Source organism: Schistocerca americana, chromosome 9 (assembly GCF_021461395.2).
Source record: "Schistocerca americana isolate TAMUIC-IGC-003095 chromosome 9, iqSchAmer2.1, whole genome shotgun sequence".
In the NCBI taxonomy this organism is placed as follows: Eukaryota; Metazoa; Arthropoda; class Insecta; order Orthoptera; family Acrididae; genus Schistocerca; species Schistocerca americana.
In genome coordinates, this window is record NC_060127.1 from 126599134 (window position 1) to 126618310 (window position 19177).

At 51.2% G+C, this 19177-nt stretch overlaps 20 non-coding genes across 20 annotated transcripts; all 20 read right to left on the reverse strand.

Moving 5' to 3' along the window:
- Positions 1-3932: 3932 nt before the first annotated feature.
- Positions 3933-4005, reverse strand: Trnaa-agc. The gene has a single exon. It is a non-coding gene; the product is annotated as a tRNA-Ala (tRNA).
- A 416-nt stretch (positions 4006-4421) lies between these two features.
- On the reverse strand, positions 4422-4494 carry Trnaa-ugc. The gene has a single exon. It is a non-coding gene; the product is annotated as a tRNA-Ala (tRNA).
- A 1013-nt stretch (positions 4495-5507) lies between these two features.
- On the reverse strand, positions 5508-5580 carry Trnaa-agc. The gene has a single exon. It is a non-coding gene; the product is annotated as a tRNA-Ala (tRNA).
- A 416-nt stretch (positions 5581-5996) lies between these two features.
- Positions 5997-6069, reverse strand: Trnaa-ugc. The gene has a single exon. It is a non-coding gene; the product is annotated as a tRNA-Ala (tRNA).
- A 1013-nt stretch (positions 6070-7082) lies between these two features.
- Trnaa-agc lies at positions 7083-7155 on the reverse strand. The gene has a single exon. It is a non-coding gene; the product is annotated as a tRNA-Ala (tRNA).
- A 416-nt stretch (positions 7156-7571) lies between these two features.
- Positions 7572-7644, reverse strand: Trnaa-ugc. Its single transcript has one exon. It is a non-coding gene; the product is annotated as a tRNA-Ala (tRNA).
- A 1004-nt stretch (positions 7645-8648) lies between these two features.
- Positions 8649-8721, reverse strand: Trnaa-agc. Its single transcript has one exon. It is a non-coding gene; the product is annotated as a tRNA-Ala (tRNA).
- Positions 8722-9137: 416 nt separating this feature from the next.
- Positions 9138-9210, reverse strand: Trnaa-ugc. Its single transcript has one exon. It is a non-coding gene; the product is annotated as a tRNA-Ala (tRNA).
- A 1013-nt stretch (positions 9211-10223) lies between these two features.
- Trnaa-agc lies at positions 10224-10296 on the reverse strand. Its single transcript has one exon. It is a non-coding gene; the product is annotated as a tRNA-Ala (tRNA).
- Positions 10297-10712: 416 nt separating this feature from the next.
- Positions 10713-10785, reverse strand: Trnaa-ugc. The gene has a single exon. It is a non-coding gene; the product is annotated as a tRNA-Ala (tRNA).
- Positions 10786-11798: 1013 nt separating this feature from the next.
- Trnaa-agc lies at positions 11799-11871 on the reverse strand. Its single transcript has one exon. It is a non-coding gene; the product is annotated as a tRNA-Ala (tRNA).
- Positions 11872-12287: 416 nt separating this feature from the next.
- Positions 12288-12360, reverse strand: Trnaa-ugc. The gene has a single exon. It is a non-coding gene; the product is annotated as a tRNA-Ala (tRNA).
- Positions 12361-13364: 1004 nt separating this feature from the next.
- Trnaa-agc lies at positions 13365-13437 on the reverse strand. Its single transcript has one exon. It is a non-coding gene; the product is annotated as a tRNA-Ala (tRNA).
- Positions 13438-13853: 416 nt separating this feature from the next.
- Positions 13854-13926, reverse strand: Trnaa-ugc. The gene has a single exon. It is a non-coding gene; the product is annotated as a tRNA-Ala (tRNA).
- Positions 13927-14930: 1004 nt separating this feature from the next.
- Positions 14931-15003, reverse strand: Trnaa-agc. The gene has a single exon. It is a non-coding gene; the product is annotated as a tRNA-Ala (tRNA).
- A 397-nt stretch (positions 15004-15400) lies between these two features.
- On the reverse strand, positions 15401-15473 carry Trnaa-ugc. The gene has a single exon. It is a non-coding gene; the product is annotated as a tRNA-Ala (tRNA).
- Positions 15474-16477: 1004 nt separating this feature from the next.
- Trnaa-agc lies at positions 16478-16550 on the reverse strand. The gene has a single exon. It is a non-coding gene; the product is annotated as a tRNA-Ala (tRNA).
- Positions 16551-16966: 416 nt separating this feature from the next.
- Trnaa-ugc lies at positions 16967-17039 on the reverse strand. The gene has a single exon. It is a non-coding gene; the product is annotated as a tRNA-Ala (tRNA).
- A 1004-nt stretch (positions 17040-18043) lies between these two features.
- Trnaa-agc lies at positions 18044-18116 on the reverse strand. The gene has a single exon. It is a non-coding gene; the product is annotated as a tRNA-Ala (tRNA).
- Positions 18117-18532: 416 nt separating this feature from the next.
- On the reverse strand, positions 18533-18605 carry Trnaa-ugc. The gene has a single exon. It is a non-coding gene; the product is annotated as a tRNA-Ala (tRNA).
- Between the last annotated feature and the right edge of the window lie 572 nt (positions 18606-19177).

Consider the following 19177-nt stretch of genomic DNA (forward strand, 5'->3'; position numbering starts at 1 on the left):
AAAGCGAGAAAACAAATCACCTACACCGACGCACCAGCGTCACAGTCCATAGCAGGGGTGACAGAGGCATCCGAGGGAGGGGGACTGCTACCCCGTTCCGCGGATCCCTTACGTTTCGGTTTTTTACGAACAGCATTAACGTTCGGCTGAACGCGTAACTTGCGTCGGCTGACGGGCAAGGAAACTTCAGCCGCCGGTGACGTAGGAGGGTCAAGTTCTGTATCCGACACCACCCGCGCCGGTCCACATGCGGGATCCGGGGTCGCGGGGGAAACATCCGACAAAACGGAATGGTCAACACCTGCACTAGCTTCCGGCAAACATGGACTGCACGGAGGCGAAACGTGAGCAGGAAGGTCCGAGGCCGCAGAGTTGGAAGGAAGCGGAGCAGCTCCGCTGGCAGAGGTATGGGGCAGCGAAGCAGGAAGTTGTCGCGGCTCCACTTGTTGTGACATCGAAGTCGGTTCGGAAGACGGCGCCAACAGGCCCGACCGACGACCCGACTCGAGAGAAGCTGCGTCGGAGGCCGGAGGGGCGCCAGCAGCCGCCACCGGAACCGCTACCTCAGGAGGGCAGGGAGCAGCTACAGTACACAGTGGCTCGGAGGATGCCGGTCGCTCGGACTGGGGCATCTCAGGGAGATCCTCATCCGTACTATTTCCATCGTGTGGGCGACGCCTCTTATTATTCAAAAGTGGCACACCCACCTGAGGGACAGACGGAACAACATCAGATTTAGCACGCAAAGGAGGAAATTCTGTATCAGGGGTGCGCAAAACCTGTGGAGGGGCGCTACTACCACTGGACTGTGCTACACCAAGAGCAGAACCACCTGCAACGAGGTCAGCGACCGTTAACTTGCGACGCTGTTCGAGAGAATTTTTTAAAACAAAAACTCTCCGCGGACAGTCGGTACGCACGTGACCACTTTCATTGCACAAAAAACAGGTGCCCACCTGACCACTATATGTTACATGGACACGATATCCACCGATCTGCAGGTGAGATGGAATATTCTGCTTAACGTGCATTTCGACTGAACGAATACCACTGTAACATTGCAGGCGATGTTGGCTTGACCAGCGTTCAAGGCGAATGTTCTTTACATCACCATACTTCTGTAGACCCTCCCTAAGATAGACATTATCCACCTCCGGTGGAAGGTTGTAAACACGAACATTGGTATACGTGATGGAAGCATTGGAAAGCAGCACGGTACTTACAGAATCATCCCGATGCCGAAAGAGAACTTGATGACCATATTTAGAAAGAATTTTATCAACCTGAAGTGGGTCCATAAACTTAACAAAGAAAACATACAGTTCGGTATCAAAATAAGCAGTGTGCACCTGATCCGAATGAACACCAAAGGTATCTACCAACCAATCATGAATCTCAAGAGAACTAGGTTGCACATGGCGGGTTGACTTGTCAAAAGCAAAACTAACTGTAGCCTGACGAGGAATAACCTGGGACGACATTTTCAAAATATGCGGTCGAAACCGCTACACAAAAAACACTGAAATAAGGACAGAAAGTAACACAAGGTACGAAACAACGACGGAGAAACACTCACAGAAGTTGCAACACAACACGTAAACAAAAACGATAGTCCACTATACGTAACGCTACGGCGGAGCGGAAGACTAGGCACGTCCACACTGCACGGCGTCTAAAGCGGAACGCACGCATGCTAAGCGAGCGCTCTACCATCTGAGCTACGCCCCCTGCTGACGAACTGCGCTACATACAGCCATATCAATGACACAGACCCTTGCACTCCCATTATTCCGCTGACAAACACTACTCTCAATGTGTCCGTGAGGGTGTCTTTCAGGTTTCCTGCATTCTGTATCGAATCGTAGTTGGCCAAAATCAAAGTGGCACGCACGACGTCGAAAATAGCGTTCGGCCAACGCTCTGAGGTAGACGAACGTGTTGTCCACTCTCTAGACTTCATTGAGGTTAGGCCGTTATACCTAAGGCAGATTTGCACTCGATGACACCTCGACAACAGCCGGTCCTCACATTTACGTCTTGCTCTCCTTACGTCAGTATACGAGTCTGTGACGCTGGCTTTGCAACATCTTGCGTGCCTTTAGGCTCGCCGCGACCAACACTTACCACGCACTGACCACAAAACATGGAGGCGCCGGGGCTTGAACCCGGGACCTTTCACATGCAAAGCGAACGCTCTACCAACTGAGCTACGCCCCAAAGCACAACCAAGCTGCGCTGTTCTCCGTTCTTTGCTACTCTTATGTGCGCGGACGCGATGGTTAGTTGGTTTGCAGGGGTGAAGGGACCAGAGTACAAAGGCGCGGACACGTTCACATACGCAAGAGTTCCAAGTAGTTTCGATGCTCTGGTATTACGACTGCAAATTCCGTCCGTTTTTAACGTCTTAAATTGAAGGGACAGTCACAAGTTGCTCCGTTTTCACTCCATGTCGACAATCACACAGCACCTGAGGTAACAAGCACATCTGAAGACCCATTGTGCACTCGACTGTTCATGCCAACTCACTGCCTCGCACTTTACTACTGTGTACCACTCTTGTCGTCCAACTGCAAAAGACTGGGCCACAACAACTTTCCGCGTCTCCATTGCACTGCGCAAACTACGAAACGCTCCCCAAACATGGCACTCACCCACGCAGACGACTTTTCCGACTTCACGCAACGCTCACGCTAGTGACAGCCTTATTTAGAGCTTGACGTCGCACACAAGCGAATGAGCACATTTCGCCGACGACTTAGGCCGCCCTCCTAGTGTGGCTGTTCGGTGTCTGCAGGCAGCGAGGGGCTGCAAGCTTCCTGTGTTCGCGCCTATGTCACCTCTGCTTGCTTGTCAGAGACAGAGTATCGCAAAACATACAACTCACTCCATGAATTGATTGCTACGGCATCTGTCATCAGCAGTCACAACTAGCAACACCAGTAGCAGCCGACTGCACGTCAAGAATTGGAATGTGCAGTGGGATTTTTGTGAATTCGGCGCAAGGCTGATCTTTGCGACATAGGTTTGAGAATCTTATGGGAACACTTGTACTGTTTCTAAATTAAGTGTAGTGGTGGGAGGAGGGTGCTTCGTGCGCATTACAGCACGCTTGCCAATTGTGGCTGCTAATCGTTGGCTCGTATCTGCCTTGACACATTTTCTGGCTGTGAATTATTCCACTTGCATGGCAGTGTGCGCATGTTGGTGTGTTAAAAATTCTGGAGGCGCTGCCTCGCACTTTACTACTGTGTACCACTCTTGTCGTCCAACTGCAAAAGACTGGGCCACAACAACTTTCCGCGTCTCCATTGCACTGCGCAAACTACGAAACGCTCCCCAAACATGGCACTCACCCACGCAGACGACTTTTCCGACTTTACACGACGCTCACGCAACGCTCACGCTAGTGACAGCCTTATTTAGAGCTTGACGTCGCACACAAGCGAATGAGCACATTTCGCCTACGACTTAGGCCGCCCTCCTAGTGTGGCTGTTCGGTGTCTGCAGGCAGCGAGGGGCTGCAAGCTTCCTGTGTTCGCGCCTATGTCACCTCTGCTTGCTTGTCAGAGACAGAGTATCGCAAAACATACAACTCACTCCATGAATTGATTGCTACGGCATCTGTCATCAGCAGTCACAACTAGCAACACCAGTAGCAGCCGACTGCACGTCAAGAATTCTAATGTGCAGTGGGATTTTTGTGAATTCGGCGCAAGGCTGATCTTCGCGACATAGGTTTGAGAATCTTATGGGAACACTTGTACTGTTTCTAAATTAAGTGTAGTGGTGGGAGGAGGGTGCTTCGTGCGCATTACAGCACGCTTGCCAATTGTGGCTGCTAATCGTTGGCTCGTATCTGCCTTGACACATTTTCTGGCTGTGAATTATTCCACTTGCATGGCAGTGTGCGCATGTTGGTGTGTTAAAAATTCTGGAGGCGCTGGGTATCGATCCCAGTACCTCTCGCATGCTAAGCGAGCGCTCTACCATCTGAGCTACGCCCCCTGCTGACGAACTGCGCTACATACAGCCATATCAATGACACAGACCCTTGCACTCCCATTATTCCGCTGACAAACACTACTCTCAATGTGTCCGTGAGGGTGTCTTTCAGGTTTCCTGCATTCTGTATCGAATCGTAGTTGGCCAAAATCAAAGTGGCACGCACGACGTCGAAAATAGCGTTCGGCCAACGCTCTGAGGTAGACGAACGTGTTGTCCACTCTCTAGACTTCATTGAGGTTAGGCCGTTATACCTAAGGCAGATTTGCACTCGATGACACCTCGACAACAGCCGGTCCTCACATTTACGTCTTGCTCTCCTTACGTCGGTATACGAGTCTGTGACGCTGGCTTTGCAACATCTTGCGTGCCTTTAGGCTCGCCGCGACCAACACTTACCACGCACTGACCACAAAACATGGAGGCGCCGGGGCTTGAACCCGGGACCTTTCACATGCAAAGCGAACGCTCTACCAACTGAGCTACGCCCCCAAGCACAAGCAAGCTGCGCTGATCTCCGTTCTTTGCTACTCTTATGTGCACGGACGCGATGGTTGGTTGGTTTGCAGGGGTGAAGGGACCAGAGTACAAAGGCGCGGACACGTTCACATACGCAAGAGTTCCAAGTAGTTTCGATGCTCTGGTATTACGACTGCAAATTCCGTCCGTTTTTAACGTCTTAAATTGAAGGGACAGTCACAAGTTGCTCCGTTTTCACTCCATGTCGACAATCACACAGCACCTGAGGTAACAAGCACATCTGAAGACCCATTGTGCACTCGACTGTTCATGCCAACTCACTGCCTCGCACTTTACTACTGTGTACCACTCTTGTCGTCCAACTGCAAAAGACTGGGCCACAACAACTTTCCGCGTCTCCATTGCACTGCGCAAACTACGAAACGCTCCCCAAACATGGCACTCACCCACGCAGACGACTTTTCCGACTTTACACGACGCTCACGCAACGCTCACGCTAGTGACAGCCTTATTTAGAGCTTGACGTCGCACACAAGCGAATGAGCACATTTCGCCGACGACTTAGGCCGCCCTCCTAGTGTGGCTGTTCGGTGTCTGCAGGCAGCGAGGGGCTGCAAGCTTCCTGTGTTCGCGCCTATGTCACCTCTGCTTGCTTGTCAGAGACAGAGTATCGCAAAACATACAACTCACTCCATGAATTGATTGCTACGGCATCTGTCATCAGCAGTCACAACTAGCAACACCAGTAGCAGCCGACTGCACGTCAAGAATTGGAATGTGCAGTGGGATTTTTGTGAATTCGGCGCAAGGCTGATCTTTGCGACATAGGTTTGAGAATCTTATGGGAACACTTGTACTGTTTCTAAATTAAGTGTAGTGGTGTGAGGAGGGTCCTTCGTGCGCATTACAGCACGCTTGCCAATTGTGGCTGCTAATCGTTGGCTCGTATCTGCCTTGACACATTTTCTGGCTGTGAATTATTCCACTTGCATGGCAGTGTGCGCATGTTGGTGTGTTAAAAATTCTGGAGGCGCTGGGTATCGATCCCAGCACCTCTCGCATGCTAAGCGAGCGCTCTACCATCTGAGCTACGCCCCCTGCTGACGAACTGCGCTACATACAGCCATATCAATGACACAGACCCTTGCACTCCCATTATTCCGCTGACAAACACTACTCTCAATGTGTCCGTGAGGGTGTCTTTCAGGTTTCCTGCATTCTGTATCGAATCGTAGTTGGCCAAAATCAAAGTGGCACCCACGACGTCGAAAATAGCGTTCGGCCAACGCTCTGGGGTAGACGAACGTGTTGTCCACTCTCTAGACTTCATTGAGGTTAGGCCGTTATACCTAAGGCAGATTTGCACTCGATGACACCTCGACAACAGCCGGTCCTCACATTTACGTCTTGCTCTCCTTACGTCAGTATACGAGTCTGTGACGCTGGCTTTGCAACATCTTGCGTGCCTTTAGGCTCGCTGCGACCAACACTTACCACGCACTGACCACAAAACATGGAGGCGCCGGGGCTTGAACCCGGGACCTTTCACATGCAAAGCGAACGCTCTACCAACTGAGCTACGCCCCCAAGCACAAGCAAGCTGCGCTGATCTCCGTTCTTTGCTACTCTTATGTGCACGGACGCGATGGTTGGTTGGTTTGCAGGGGTGAAGGGACCAGAGTACAAAGGCGCGGACACGTTCACATACGCAAGAGTTCCAAGTAGTTTCGATGCTCTGGTATTACGACTGCAAATTCCGTCCGTTTTTAACGTCTTAAATTGAAGGGACAGTCACAAGTTGCTCCGTTTTCACTCCATGTCGACAATCACACAGCACCTGAGGTAACAAGCACATCTGAAGACCCATTGTGCACTCGACTGTTCATGCCAACTCACTGCCTCGCACTTTACTACTGTGTACCACTCTTGTCGTCCAACTGCAAAAGACTGGGCCACAACAACTTTCCGCGTCTCCATTGCACTGCGCAAACTACGAAACGCTCCCCAAACATGGCACTCACCCACGCAGACGACTTTTCCGACTTTACACGACGCTCACGCAACGCTCACGTTAGTGACAGCCTTATTTAGAGCTTGACGTCGCACACAAGCGAATGAGCACATTTCGCCTACGACTTAGGCCGCTCTCCTAGTGTGGCTGTTCGGTGTCTGCAGGCAGCGAGGGGCTGCAAGCTTCCTGTGTTCGCGCCTATGTCACCTCTGCTTGCTTGTCAGAGACAGAGTACCGCAAAACATACAACTCACTCCATGAATTGATTGCTACGGCATCTGTCATCAGCAGTCACAACTAGCAACACCAGTAGCAGCCGACTGCACGTCAAGAATTGGAATGTGCAGTGGGATTTTTGTGAATTCGGCGCAAGGCTGATCTTTGCGACATAGGTTTGAGAATCTTATGGGAACACTTGTACTGTTTCTAAATTAAGTGTAGTGGTGGGAGGAGGGTGCTTCGTGCGCATTACAGCACGCTTGCCAATTGTGGCTGCTAATCGTTGGCTCGTATCTGCCTTGACACATTTTCTGGCTGTGAATTATTCCACTTGCATGGCAGTGTGCGCATGTTGGTGTGTTAAAAATTCTGGAGGCGCTGGGTATCGATCCCAGTACCTCTCGCATGCTAAGCGAGCGCTCTACCATCTGAGCTACGCCCCCTGCTGACGAACTGCGCTACATACAGCCATATCAATGACACAGACCCTTGCACTCCCATTATTCCGCTGACAAACACTACTCTCAATGTGTCCGTGAGGGTGGCTTTCAGGTTTCCTGCATTCTGTATCGAATCGTAGTTGGCCAAAATCAAAGTGGCACCCACGACGTCGAAAATAGCGTTCGGCCAACGCTCTGGGGTAGACGAACGTGTTGTCCACTCTCTAGACTTCATTGAGGTTAGGCCGTTATACCTAAGGCAGATTTGCACTCGATGACACCTCGACAACAGCCGGTCCTCACATTTACGTCTTGCTCTCCTTACGTCAGTATACGAGTCTGTGACGCTGGCTTTGCAACATCTTGCGTGCCTTTAGGCTCGCCGCGACCAACACTTACCACGCACTGACCACAAAACATGGAGGCGCCGGGGCTTGAACCCGGGACCTTTCACATGCAAAGCGAACGCTCTACCAACTGAGCTACGCCCCCAAGCACAAGCAAGCTGCGCTGATCTCCGTTCTTTGCTACTCTTATGTGCACGGACGCGATGGTTGGTTGGTTTGCAGGGGTGAAGGGACCAGAGTACAAAGGCGCGGACACGTTCACATACGCAAGAGTTCCAAGTAGTTTCGATGCTCTGGTATTACGACTGCAAATTCCGTCCGTTTTTAACGTCTTAAATTGAAGGGACAGTCACAAGTTGCTCCGTTTTCACTCCATGTCGACAATCACACAGCACCTGAGGTAACAAGCACATCTGAAGACCCATTGTGCACTCGACTGTTCATGCCAACTCACTGCCTCGCACTTTACTACTGTGTACCACTCTTGTCGTCCAACTGCAAAAGACTGGGCCACAACAACTTTCCGCGTCTCCATTGCACTGCGCAAACTACGAAACGCTCCCCAAACATGGCACTCACCCACGCAGACGACTTTACACGACGCTCACGCAACGCTCACGCTAGTGACAGCCTTATTTAGAGCTTGACGTCGCACACAAGCGAATGAGCACATTTCGCCTACGACTTAGGCCGCCCTCCTAGTGTGGCTGTTCGGTGTCTGCAGGCAGCGAGGGGCTGCAAGCTACCTGTGTTCGCGCCTATGTCACCTCTGCTTGCTTGTCAGAGACAGAGTATCGCAAAACATACAACTCACTCCATGAATTGATTGCTACGGCATCTGTCATCAGCAGTCACAACTAGCAACACCAGTAGCAGCCGACTGCACGTCAAGAATTGGAATGTGCAGTGGGATTTTTGTGAATTCGGCGCAAGGCCGATCTTTGCGACATAGGTTTGAGAATCTTATGGGAACACTTGTACTGTTTCTAAATTAAGTGTAGTGGTGGGAGGAGGGTGCTTCGTGCGCATTACAGCACGCTTGCCAATTGTGGCTGCTAATCGTTGGCTCGTATCTGCCTTGACACATTTTCTGGCTGTGAATTATTCCACTTGCATGGCAGTGTGCGCATGTTGGTGTGTTAAAAATTCTGGAGGCGCTGGGTATCGATCCCAGTACCTCTCGCATGCTAAGCGAGCGCTCTACCATCTGAGCTACGCCCCCTGCTGACGAACTGCGCTACATACAGCCATATCAATGACACAGACCCTTGCACTCCCATTATTCCGCTGACAAACACTACTCTCAATGTGTCCGTGAGGGTGTCTTTCAGGTTTCCTGCATTCTGTATCGAATCGTAGTTGGCCAAAATCAAAGTGGCACGCACGACGTCGAAAATAGCGTTCGGCCAACGCTCTGAGGTAGACGAACGTGTTGTCCACTCTCTAGACTTCATTGAGGTTAGGCCGTTATACCTAAGGCAGATTTGCACTCGATGACACCTCGACAACAGCCGGTCCTCACATTTACGTCTTGCTCTCCTTACGTCGGTATACGAGTCTGTGACGCTGGCTTTGCAACATCTTGCGTGCCTTTAGGCTCGCCGCGACCAACACTTACCACGCACTGACCACAAAATATGGAGGCGCCGGGGCTTGAACCCGGGACCTTTCACATGCAAAGCGAACGCTCTACCAACTGAGCTACGCCCCCAAACACAACCAAGCTGCGCTGATCTCCGTTCTTTGCTACTCTTATGTGCACGGACACGATGGTTGGTTGGTTTGCAGGGGTGAAGGGACCAGAGTACAAAGGCGCGGACACGTTCACATACGCAAGAGTTCCAAGTAGTTTCGATGCTCTGGTATTTCGACTGCAAATTCCGTCCGTTTTTAACGTCTTAAATTGAAGGGACAGTCACAAGTTGCTCCGTTTTCACTCCATGTCGACAATCACACAGCACCTGAGGTAACAAGCACATCTGAAGACCCATTGTGCACTCGACTGTTCATGCCAACTCACTGCCTCGCACTTTACTACTGTGTACCACTCTTGTCGTCCAACTGCAAAAGACTGGGCCACAACAACTTTCCGCGTCTCCATTGCACTGCGCAAACTACGAAACGCTCCCCAAACATGGCACTCACCCACGCAGACGACTTTTCCGACTTTACACGACGCTCACGCAACGCTCACGTTAGTGACAGCCTTATTTAGAGCTTGACGTCGCACACAAGCGAATGAGCACATTTCGCCTACGACTTAGGCCGCTCTCCTAGTGTGGCTGTTCGGTGTCTGCAGGCAGCGAGGGGCTGCAAGCTTCCTGTGTTCGCGCCTATGTCACCTCTGCTTGCTTGTCAGAGACAGAGTACCGCAAAACATACAACTCACTCCATGAATTGATTGCTACGGCATCTGTCATCCGCAGTCACAACTAGCAACACCAGTAGCAGCCGACTGCACGTAAAGAATTGGAATGTGCAGTGGGATTTTTGTGAATTCGGCGCAAGGCTGATCTTTGCCACATAGGTTTGAGAATCTTATGGGAACACTTGTACTGTTTCTAAATTAAGTGTAGTGGTGGGAGGAGGGTGCTTCGTGCGCATTACAGCACGCTTGCCAATTGTGGCTGCTAATCGTTGGCTCGTATCTGCCTTGACACATTTTCTGGCTGTGAATTATTCCACTTGCATGGCAGTGTGCGCATGTTGGTGTGTTAAAAATTCTGGAGGCGCTGGGTATCGATCCCAGTACCTCTCGCATGCTAAGCGAGCGCTCTACCATCTGAGCTACGCCCCCTGCTAACGAACTGCGCTACATACAGCCATATCAATGACACAGACCCTTGCACTCCCATTATTCCGCTGACAAACACTACTCTCAATGTGTCCGTGAGGGTGTCTTTCAGGTTTCCTGCATTCTGTATCGAATCGTAGTTGGCCAAAATCAAAGTGGCACGCACGACGTCGAAAATAGCGTTCGGCCAACGCTCTGAGGTAGACGAACGTGTTGTCCACTCTCTAGACTTCATTGAGGTTAGGCCGTTATACCTAAGGCAGATTTGCACTCGATGACACCTCGACAACAGCCGGTCCTCACATTTACGTCTTGCTCTCCTTACGTCGGTATACGAGTCTGTGACGCTGGCTTTGCAACATCTTGCGTGCCTTTAGGCTCGCCGCGACCAACACTTACCACGCACTGACCACAAAACATGGAGGCGCCGGGGCTTGAACCCGGGACCTTTCACATGCAAAGCGAACGCTCTACCAACTGAGCTACGCCCCCAAGCACAAGCAAGCTGCGCTGATCTCCGTTCTTTGCTACTCTTATGTGCACGGACGCGATGGTTGGTTGGTTTGCAGGGGTGAAGGGACCAGAGTACAAAGGCGCGGACACGTTCACATACGCAAGAGTTCCAAGTAGTTTCGATGCTCTGGTATTACGACTGCAAATTCCGTCCGTTTTTAACGTCTTAAATTGAAGGGACAGTCACAAGTTGCTCCGTTTTCACTCCATGTCGACAATCACACAGCACCTGAGGTAACAAGCACATCTGAAGACCCATTGTGCACTCGACTGTTCATGCCAACTCACTGCCTCGCACTTTACTACTGTGTACCACTCTTGTCGTCCAACTGCAAAAGACTGGGCCACAACAACTTTCCGCGTCTCCATTGCACTGCGCAAACTACGAAACGCTCCCCAAACATGGCACTCACCCACGCAGACGACTTTTCCGACTTTACACGACGCTCACGCAACGCTCACGTTAGTGACAGCCTTATTTAGAGCTTGACGTCGCACACAAGCGAATGAGCACATTTCGCCTACGACTTAGGCCGCTCTCCTAGTGTGGCTGTTCGGTGTCTGCAGGCAGCGAGGGGCTGCAAGCTTCCTGTGTTCGCGCCTATGTCACCTCTGCTTGCTTGTCAGAGACAGAGTACCGCAAAACATACAACTCACTCCATGAATTGATTGCTACGGCATCTGTCATCAGCAGTCACAACTAGCAACACCAGTAGCAGCCGACTGCACGTAAAGAATTGGAATGTGCAGTGGGATTTTTGTGAATTCGGCGCAAGGCTGATCTTTGCCACATAGGTTTGAGAATCTTATGGGAACACTTGTACTGTTTCTAAATTAAGTGTAGTGGTGGGAGGAGGGTGCTTCGTGCGCATTACAGCACGCTTGCCAATTGTGGCTGCTAATCGTTGGCTCGTATCTGCCTTGACACATTTTCTGGCTGTGAATTATTCCACTTGCATGGCAGTGTGCGCATGTTGGTGTGTTAAAAATTCTGGAGACGCTGGGTATCGATCCCAGTACCCCTCGCATGCTAAGCGAGCGCTCTACCATCTGAGCTACGCCCCCTGCTGACGAACTGCGCTACATACAGCCATATCAATGACACAGACCCTTGCACTCCCATTATTCCGCTGACAAACACTACTCTCAATGTGTCCGTGAGGGTGTCTTTCAGGTTTCCTGCATTCTGTATCGAATCGTAGTTGGCCAAAATCAAAGTGGCACCCACGACGTCGAAAATAGCGTTCGGCCAACGCTCTGGGGTAGACGAACGTGTTGTCCACTCTCTAGACTTCATTGAGGTTAGGCCGTTATACCTAAGGCAGATTTGCACTCGATGACACCTCGACAACAGCCGGTCCTCACATTTACGTCTTGCTCTCCTTACGTCAGTATACGAGTCTGTGACGCTGGCTTTGCAACATCTTGCGTGCCTTTAGGCTCGCCGCGACCAACACTTACCACGCACTGACCACAAAACATGGAGGCGCCGGGGCTTGAACCCGGGACCTTTCACATGCAAAGCGAACGCTCTACCAACTGAGCTACGCCCCCAAGCACAAGCAAGCTGCGCTGATCTCCGTTCTTTGCTACTCTTGTGTGCACGGACGCGATGGTTGGTTGGTTTGCAGGGGTGAAGGGACCAGAGTACAAAGGCGCGGACACGTTCACATACGCAAGAGTTCCAAGTAGTTTCGATGCTCTGGTATTACGACTGCAAATTCCGTCCGTTTTTAACGTCTTAAATTGAAGGGACAGTCACAAGTTGCTCCGTTTTCACTCCATGTCGACAATCACACAGCACCTGAGGTAACAAGCACATCTGAAGACCCATTGTGCACTCGACTGTTCATGCCAACTCACTGCCTCGCACTTTACTACTGTGTACCACTCTTGTCGTCCAACTGCAAAAGACTGGGCCACAACAACTTTCCGCGTCTCCATTGCACTGCGCAAACTACGAAACGCTCCCCAAACATGGCACTCACCCACGCAGACGACTTTACACGACGCTCACGCAACGCTCACGCTAGTGACAGCCTTATTTAGAGCTTGACGTCGCACACAAGCGAATGAGCACATTTCGCCTACGACTTAGGCCGCCCTCCTAGTGTGGCTGTTCGGTGTCTGCAGGCAGCGAGGGGCTGCAAGCTTCCTGCGTTCGCGCCTATGTCACCTCTGCTTGCTTGTCAGAGACAGAGTATCGCAAAACATACAACTCACTCCATGAATTGATTGCTACGGCATCTGTCATCAGCAGTCACAACTAGCAACACCAGTAGCAGCCGACTGCACGTCAAGAATTGGAATGTGCAGTGGGATTTTTGTGAATTCGGCGCAAGGCTGATCTTTGCGACATAGGTTTGAGAATCTTATGGGAACACTTGTACTGTTTCTAAATTAAGTGTAGTGGTGGGAGGAGGGTGCTTCGTGCGCATTACAGCACGCTTGCCAATTGTGGCTGCTAATCGTTGGCTCGTATCTGCCTTGACACATTTTCTGGCTGTGAATTATTCCACTTGCATGGCAGTGTGCGCATGTTGGTGTGTTAAAAATTCTGGAGGCGCTGGGTATCGATCCCAGTACCTCTCGCATGCTAAGCGAGCGCTCTACCATCTGAGCTACGCCCCCTGCTGACGAACTGCGCTACATACAGCCATATCAATGACACAGACCCTTGCACTCCCATTATTCCGCTGACAAACACTACTCTCAATGTGTCCGTGAGGGTGTCTTTCAGGTTTCCTGCATTCTGTATCGAATCGTAGTTGGCCAAAATCAAAGTGGCACGCACGACGTCGAAAATAGCGTTCGGCCAACGCTCTGAGGTAGACGAACGTGTTGTCCACTCTCTAGACTTCATTGAGGTTAGGCCGTTATACCTAAGGCAGATTTGCACTCGATGACACCTCGACAACAGCCGGTCCTCACATTTACGTCTTGCTCTCCTTACGTCGGTATACGAGTCTGTGACGCTGGCTTTGCAACATCTTGCGTGCCTTTAGGCTCGCCGCGACCAACACTTACCACGCACTGACCACAAAACATGGAGGCGCCGGGGCTTGAACCCGGGACCTTTCACATGCAAAGCGAACGCTCTACCAACTGAGCTACGCCCCCAAGCACGACCAAGCTGCGCTGATCTCCGTTCTTTGCTACTCTTATGTGCACGGACGCGATGGTTGGTTGGTTTGCAGGGGTGAAGGGACCAGAGTACAAAGGCGCGGACACGTTCACATACGCAAGAGTTCCAAGTAGTTTCGATGCTCTGGTATTACGACTGCAAATTCCGTCCGTTTTTAACGTCTTAAATTGAAGGGACAGTCACAAGTTGCTCCGTTTTCACTCCATGTCGACAATCACACAGCACCTGAGGTAACAAGCACATCTGAAGACCCATTGTGCACTCGACTGTTCATGCCAACTCACTGCCTCGCACTTTACTACTGTGTACCACTCTTGTCGTCCAACTGCAAAAGACTGGGCCACAACAACTTTCCGCGTCTCCATTGCACTGCGCAAACTACGAAACGCTCCCCAAACATGGCACTCACCCACGCAGACGACTTTACACGACGCTCACGCAACGCTCACGCTAGTGACAGCCTTATTTAGAGCTTGACGTCGCACACAAGCGAATGAGCACATTTCGCCGACGACTTAGGCCGCCCTCCTAGTGTGGCTGTTCGGTGTCTGCAGGCAGCGAGGGGCTGCAAGCTTCCTGTGTTCGCGCCTATGTCACCTCTGCTTGCTTGTCAGAGACAGAGTATCGCAAAACATACAACTCACTCCATGAATTGATTGCTACGGCATCTGTCATCAGCAGTCACAACTAGCAACACCAGTAGCAGCCGACTGCACGTCAAGAATTGGAATGTGCAGTGGGATTTTTGTGAATTCGGCGCAAGGCCGATCTTTGCGACATAGGTTTGAGAATCTTATGGGAACACTTGTACTGTTTCTAAATTAAGTGTAGTGGTGGGAGGAGGGTGCTTCGTGCGCATTACAGCACGCTTGCCAATTGTGGCTGCTAATCGTTGGCTCGTATCTGCCTTGACACATTTTCTGGCTGTGAATTATTCCACTTGCATGGCAGTGTGCGCATGTTGGTGTGTTAAAAATTCTGGAGGCGCTGGGTATCGATCCCAGTACCTCTCGCATGCTAAGCGAGCGCTCTACCATCTGAGCTACGCCCCCTGCTGACGAACTGCGCTACATACAGCCATATCAATGACACAGACCCTTGCACTCCCATTATTCCGCTGACAAACACTACTCTCAATGTGTCCGTGAGGGTGTCTTTCAGGTTTCCTGCATTCTGTATCGAATCGTAGTTGGCCAAAATCAAAGTGGCACGCACGACGTCGAAAATAGCGTTCGGCCAACGCTCTGAGGTAGACGAACGTGTTGTCCACTCTCTAGACTTCATTGAGGTTAGGCCGTTATACCTAAGGCAGATTTGCACTCGATGACACCTCGACAACAGCCGGTCCTCACATTTACGTCTTGCTCTCCTTACGTCGGTATACGAGTCTGTGACGCTGGCTTTGCAACATCTTGCGACCAACACTTACCACGCACTGACCACAAAACATGGAGGCGCCGGGGCTTGAACCCGGGACCTTTCACATGCAAAGCGAACGCTCTACCAACTGAGCTACGCCCCCAAGCACAAGCAAGCTGCGCTGATCTCCGTTCTTTGCTACTCTTATGTGCACGGACACGATGGTTGGTTGGTTTGCAGGGGTGAAGGGACCAGAGTACAAAGGCGCGGACACGTTCACATACGCAAGAGTTCCAAGTAGTTTCGATGCTCTGGTATTACGACTGCAAATTCCGTCCGTTTTTAACGTCTTAAATTGAAGGGACAGTCACAAGTTGCTCCGTTTTCACTCCATGTCGACAATCACACAGCACCTGAGGTAACAAGCACATCTGAAGACCCATTGCGCACTCGACTGTTCATGCCAACTCACTGCCTCGCACTTTACTACTGTGTACCACTCTTGTCGTCCAACTGCAAAAGACTGGGCCACAACAACTTTCCGCGTCTCCATTGCACTGCGCAAACTACGAAACGCTCCCCAAACATGGCACTCACCCACGCAGACGACTTTACACGACGCTCACGCAACGCTCACGCTAGTGACAGCCTTATTTAGAGCTTGACGTCGCACACAAGCGAATGAGCACATTTCGCCGACGACTTAGGCCGCCCTCCTAGTGTGGCTGTTCGGTGTCTGCAGGCAGCGAGGGGCTGCAAGCTTCCTGTGTTCGCGCCTATGTCACCTCTGCTTGCTTGTCAGAGACAGAGTATCGCAAAACATACAACTCACTCCATGAATTGATTGCTACGGCATCTGTCATCAGCAGTCACAACTAGCAACACCAGTAGCAGCCGACTGCACGTCAAGAATTGGAATGTGCAGTGGGATTTTTGTGAATTCGGCGCAAGGCTGATCTTTGCGACATAGGTTTGAGAATCTTATGGGAACACTTGTACTGTTTCTAAATTAAGTGTAGTGGTGGGAGGAGGGTGCTTCGTGCGCATTACAGCACGCTTGCCAATTGTGGCTGCTAATCGTTGGCTCGTATCTGCCTTGACACATTTTCTGGCTGTGAATTATTCCACTTGCATGGCAGTGTGCGCATGTTGGTGTGTTAAAAATTCTGGAGGCGCTGGGTATCGATCCCAGTACCTCTCGCATGCTAAGCGAGCGCTCTACCATCTGAGCTACGCCCCCTGCTGACGAACTGCGCTACATACAGCCATATCAATGACACAGACCCTTGCACTCCCATTATTCCGCTGACAAACACTACTCTCAATGTGTCCGTGAGGGTGTCTTTCAGGTTTCCTGCATTCTGTATCGAATCGTAGTTGGCCAAAATCAAAGTGGCACGCACGACGTCGAAAATAGCGTTCGGCCAACGCTCTGAGGTAGACGAACGTGTTGTCCACTCTCTAGACTTCATTGAGGTTAGGCCGTTATACCTAAGGCAGATTTGCACTCGATGACACCTCGACAACAGCCGGTCCTCACATTTACGTCTTGCTCTCCTTACGTCGGTATACGAGTCTGTGACGCTGGCTTTGCAACATCTTGCGTGCCTTTAGGCTCGCCGCGACCAACACTTACCACGCACTGACCACAAAACATGGAGGCGCCGGGGCTTGAACCCGGGACCTTTCACATGCAAAGCGAACGCTCTACCAACTGAGCTACGCCCCCAAGCACAAGCAAGCTGCGCTGATCTCCGTTCTTTGCTACTCTTATGTGCACGGACGCGATGGTTGGTTTGTTTGCAGGGGTGAAGGGACCAGAGTACAAAGGCGCGGACACGTTCACATACGCAAGAGTTCCAAGTAGTTTCGATGCTCTGGTATTACGACTGCAAATTCCGTCCGTTTTTAACGTCTTAAATTGAAGGGACAGTCACAAGTTGCTCCGTTTTCACTCCATGTCGACAATCACACAGCACCTGAGGTAACAAGCACATCTGAAGACCCATTGTGCACTCGACTGTTCATGCCAACTCACTGCCTCGCACTTTACTACTGTGTACCACTCTTGTCGTCCAACTGCAAAAGACTGGGCCACAACAACTTTCCGCGTCTCCATTGCACTGCGCAAACTACGAAACGCTCCCCAAACATGGCACTCACCCACGCAGACGACTTTACACGACGCTCACGCAACGCTCACGCTAGTGACAGCCTTATTTAGAGCTTGACGTCGCACACAAGCGAATGAGCACATTTCGCCGACGACTTAGGCCGCCCTCCTAGTGTGGCTGTTCGGTGTCTGCAGGCAGCGAGGGGCTGCAAGCTTCCTGTGTTCGCGCCTATGTCACCTCTGCTTGCTTGTCAGAGACAGAGTATCGCAAAACATACAACTCACTCCATGAATTGATTGCTACGGCATCTGTCATCAGCAGTCACAACTAGCAACACCAGTAGCAGCCGACTGCACGTCAAGAATTGGAATGTGCAGTGGGATTTTTGTGAATTCGGCGCAAGGCCGATCTTTGCGACATAGGTTTGAGAATCTTATGGGAACACTTGTACTGTTTCTAAATTAAGTGTAGTGGTGGGAGGAGGGTGCTTCGTGCGCATTACAGCACGCTTGCCAATTGTGGCTGCTAATCGTTGGCTCGTATCTGCCTTGACACATTTTCTGGCTGTGAATTATTCCACTTGCATGGCAGTGTGCGCATGTTGGTGTGTTAAAAATTCTGGAGGCGCTGGGTATCGATCCCAGTACCTCTCGCATGCTAAGCGAGCGCTCTACCATCTGAGCTACGCCCCCTGCTGACGAACTGCGCTACATACAGCCATATCAATGACACAGACCCTTGCACTCCCATTATTCCGCTGACAAACACTACTCTCAATGTGTCCGTGAGGGTGTCTTTCAGGTTTCCTGCATTCTGTATTGAATCGTAGTTGGCCAAAATCAAAGTGGCACGCACGACGTCGAAAATAGCGTTCGGCCAACGCTCTGAGGTAGACGAACGTGTTGTCCACTCTCTAGACTTCATTGAGGTTAGGCCGTTATACCTAAGGCAGATTTGCACTCGATGACACCTCGACAACAGCCGGTCCTCACATTTACGTCTTGCTCTCCTTACGTCGGTATACGAGTCTGTGACGCTGGCTTTGCAACATCTTGCGTGCCTTTAGGCTCGCCGCGACCAACACTTACCACGCACTGACCACAAAACATGGAGGCGCCGGGGCTTGAACCCGGGACCTTCCACATGCAAAGCGAACGCTCTACCAACTGAGCTACGCCCCCAAGCACAAGCAAGCTGCGCTGATCTCCGTTCTTTGCTACTCTTATGTGCACGGACGCGATGGTTGGTTGGTTTGCAGGGGTGAAGGGACCAGAGTACAAAGGCGCGGACACGTTCACATACGCAAGAGTTCCAAGTAGTTTCGATGCTCTGGTATTACGACTGCAAATTCCGTCCGTTTTTAACGTCTTAAATTGAAGGGACAGTCACAAGTTGCTCCGTTTTCACTCCATGTCGACAATCACACAGCACCTGAGGTAACAAGCACATCTGAAGACCCATTGTGCACTCGACTGTTCATGCCAACTCACTGCCTCGCACTTTACTACTGTGTACCACTCTTGTCGTCCAACTGCAAAAGACTGGGCCACAACAACTTTCCGCGTCTCCATTGCACTGCGCAAACTACGAAACGCTCCCCAAACATGGCACTCACCCACGCAGAAGACTTTTCCGACTTTACACGACGCTCACGCAACGCTCACGCTAGTGACAGCCTTATTTAGAGCTTGACGTCGCACACAAGCGAATGAGCACATTTCGCCGACGACTTAGGCCGCCCTCCTAGTGTGGC